Here is a 3102-nt window from a genome sequence, read left to right on the forward strand (position 1 = left end):
CACCCACCCCCGCGCCCCGCCCCTGCGCCCTGGCTCGGCGGGCTCAAGGCTCCAGTTCCCCAAACCCAGGCGCGGGCGAAACAGATATGCCCTAGGGGGAGGGGGAGGAGGATGGGGCTGCGTCCCCCAACCCTTACCCCAGTCTCTTACCCGCCTCCCCCTCCCTCCCCGCGCTAACTCTCCGGGCTCCCTCGCCGGCCGCGGGCGGAGCTCGATCCGCTGCGCTCGGCGATCCCCGGCTCCCGCCCCTTCCCCTGTCCCTCCCTCCCCGGAGCCCCCGGCGGCCGCGGCCGCCGCCGTACAGCCCCGCGCGGCGCGAGCAGGTACGTGCGCCTCGGCAGCGGCTCCGGGCCGGGCCGGGAAGGGGGCGGGAGCCGGTGAGGGCGAGGCGGTGGCGGCCGGGCCCGCGCCCTCCCGGGCTGCGCCGCAGCGGAGACACCGGCCGGCGGACGCCGGCTGCAGGGAGGCGGGTGGGCGCCGGGTAGGACGCGCCCTCGCCCTGGCCCGCCGGCCGCCCGGCGCCCTCGCCTCCCGCGCGGGGAGGCAGGGAGGGAGGCCCGGCACAGGTACGCGCGCGGAGAGGCAACTGCTGGGGGCGGCAGGAGGCGGCGGGCCCGAGGCGGGGAGGGGCGGCGAAGGAGAGCCAGCCTGACCTCGCGGCCCGGCCGAAGGACACGCGGCCAGGGGCCCCGGGCGCACGCCGGTCCGCGCGGAGCCCGGCCTCCCTGGGGCGCCTGGCCGCCCTGCTACCGGCGCCGCCCGCCCCGGTCCGGCCTGGCCCGGCCCGGCTGCGTTTGTGGTCAAGGACAGGAGCAAGGGGTGTGAGCTACGGGCAGGAGGGCGCGGGGTGCAGCGGGCCGCCGGGGTGCCGAGGCTTTCTGCGCGGAACTTTGGGTATGACAGCGTGGACCTGCGTGTGCGTATGTGCGCGCCCCGAGGCTTTGTGTACAACTCGTGCGTGTGTCTGTCGATTGGGTTTTGTGAAGCTTCACCCACGCCCGCTGTGCGTCTGTCTCCCCGCATGTTAGTGCGCGCCGGAGGGTGGGGTGCTGGGCCCAGGCGGGCCTTGGTGGGTCTGGCTTAGATCTTAGCAGTCCTGGTACCCCCAGTTAATTGTGTGTGTGTGGTCTGTGTGTGTGTGTGTATGTCTGTGTGTGACCAGCTCTACCCCTTCCCGGGGTGTGGGTACCAGTGTGGTCTGTGGACCTGTGGGTCTCACTGTGTGGCTTCCCATGTCTGTGGGTGCTGCATGTGGACAAGGCCCCTGGGGGTGTGAGTGTGGAACTGGGATGTGCCCTTCAGGTCCTGTTGGACCGCAGATGAAACCGGAGTGTAACTGGCACAGTTGCGGCTGCGAGCAGTGGACACCGGCATCTTTGTCAGTTTGTCTGTCTCTGCTTCTGTTTTGGGTAATTGACTGGACATGCCCTTGTGTAACTGGTGGGTTCTCTTGAGCCTGTGTGTGAGGGACGTCGCAACTCTGGGTGAGAGGGAGCCTCCTTTTTTCCTCGCCCTCTTCCTAACTCTGACATTCTAAGAAAAAGTTTTGGGCTCCTGCTGGGTGCAGGAGAGCCCTGCTTCCAGAATTCGGGCGCCCTGGGTTTCCTCTGGGATGTGGAGGCATCAGTGTGCCCGTCTGGGAAGGGGATTCCTTCCTGGACCACTCCAGGAGCTGAGCTCTGTGGAGGGTGCTGAAGACCGAGGGAGGGGGGTACATGGACACAACACATCCGGACCCCCACTGGGCAAGAGTGGTCACTGCCAGTCCCTGTTTGTGGCTGGCCACTCAGGAAAATGCTTTTGGTGTGAAGAGAGAAAAAGCCAAACAACACCCCTCTCCTCTCGGTTTACTGGAAAGTGAGAGCAGTTTGGGTGCAGCCTGGCCCCACGCGGGGTGTGGGGGGTGGGGGAAGGGGAAGGGAGATTGCCTGCCTGGGTGGTTGCCCAGCTCTTCTTGAGGGCTGGCTGTGTTCCAAGCCCTGTGCAGGCGGCTGGGGACCCAGTCAGAATCCAGACATATCCCTGCCCTCAAGCAGCTCCCCACTGCTGTTCAACAGTGGGATAGAGAGTCACCGAGCCAGGGCTGGAAGAGCCAGCCAGGGAGGGAGGAGTGATGGCACTGGTACAGGGTGGGGTTTGTAGGTGATAACAATTCTTAGGGACCCTGCATTCAGCTCCTAGCCCCCACGTGCATGCCATGGGATCTTGGCCACGCTTTGTAAAACGAAGATAGTAATTCCTGCTCGAGGGGCTGGTGAGGGCTACACAAGATACTCCTGAGTGAAGTGCCTGCTATAGGGCCCAACAGGGGGTGTGGGTGCTCAGTAAACATTTATTAAATTGGAACTCAGGAAAGAGGGAGGTGGTGATAGAAATGGGTTGTAAGTGGAAACAGGCTTTGTACTCAGATGAAAGGCCCTGTGTGCTAAGAGGAGGTGTCTGAGGCAGGTCCGTGTTGGGAGGAAGATCAGAAAAAGGGAAAAACGTGCCTGCCTGCACTGAGGCTCTTTGAGTTTCATTCATTCATTCATTCATTTTCACTTCATTCATTTGCTCATATTCTCTCCCTCTCTCTCTGTCTCTCTCTCTCTCACACACACAGTACCACAGAGCACTGGAGAATAAACTCAGGCATAGGAGTGCAGAGAAACCTCTAGAATCATCTGTATGTGTAGACACACTGGAGCACGTGAGCCACTCTGCACCTGGGGGTCTCTGTCCAGTGTGGGGACTTGGGTCTGTGTGCCTGGGGCCCCGGGTGTGGCAGCCCCAGGACATCGGTGTGTACAGGGACTGCCGCAGTTCTGCTGTGGCTCAGGAATTCTCCGTGTAGGTGGAGAAGGGACGGAGGGGGACCTGTGGGGGACAGCCCTGGACCTACTGAAGGGGGGCCTCTATCACCAACTCCCGTGGAGCGTCGTTGGGAGGAATGGGGCCTAGGGGGGTCAGATCCTTCCATTTTGCAAGAGAAGCCAGGAATCCAAAGTTTAAAATGTAAAATCTTTTGCTTTTTATATATTGGCAACTGAAACAACAAAAACAAATGAACAGGCCAGAAATGAAAAGCAAGCAAAACTTTTATGAGCCAAATACAGCCTCTGG

General features: G+C 62.1%; 1 protein-coding gene across 1 annotated transcript in view; it reads left to right on the plus strand.

Moving 5' to 3' along the window:
* Positions 1 to 449: 449 nt before the first annotated feature.
* TMEM74B (transmembrane protein 74B) overlaps positions 450 to 3102 on the plus strand; it is a 4899-nt gene continuing 2246 nt past the window's right edge. Inside the window, exon 1 of the mRNA XM_046679992.1 lies at positions 450 to 566. The gene's annotated coding sequence lies outside the window, so the exon portion shown is untranslated. The remainder of the gene's footprint in view (positions 567 to 3102) is intronic.

Source organism: Equus quagga, chromosome 12 (genome assembly GCF_021613505.1).
Source record: "Equus quagga isolate Etosha38 chromosome 12, UCLA_HA_Equagga_1.0, whole genome shotgun sequence".
Classification (NCBI taxonomy): Eukaryota; Metazoa; Chordata; class Mammalia; order Perissodactyla; family Equidae; genus Equus; species Equus quagga.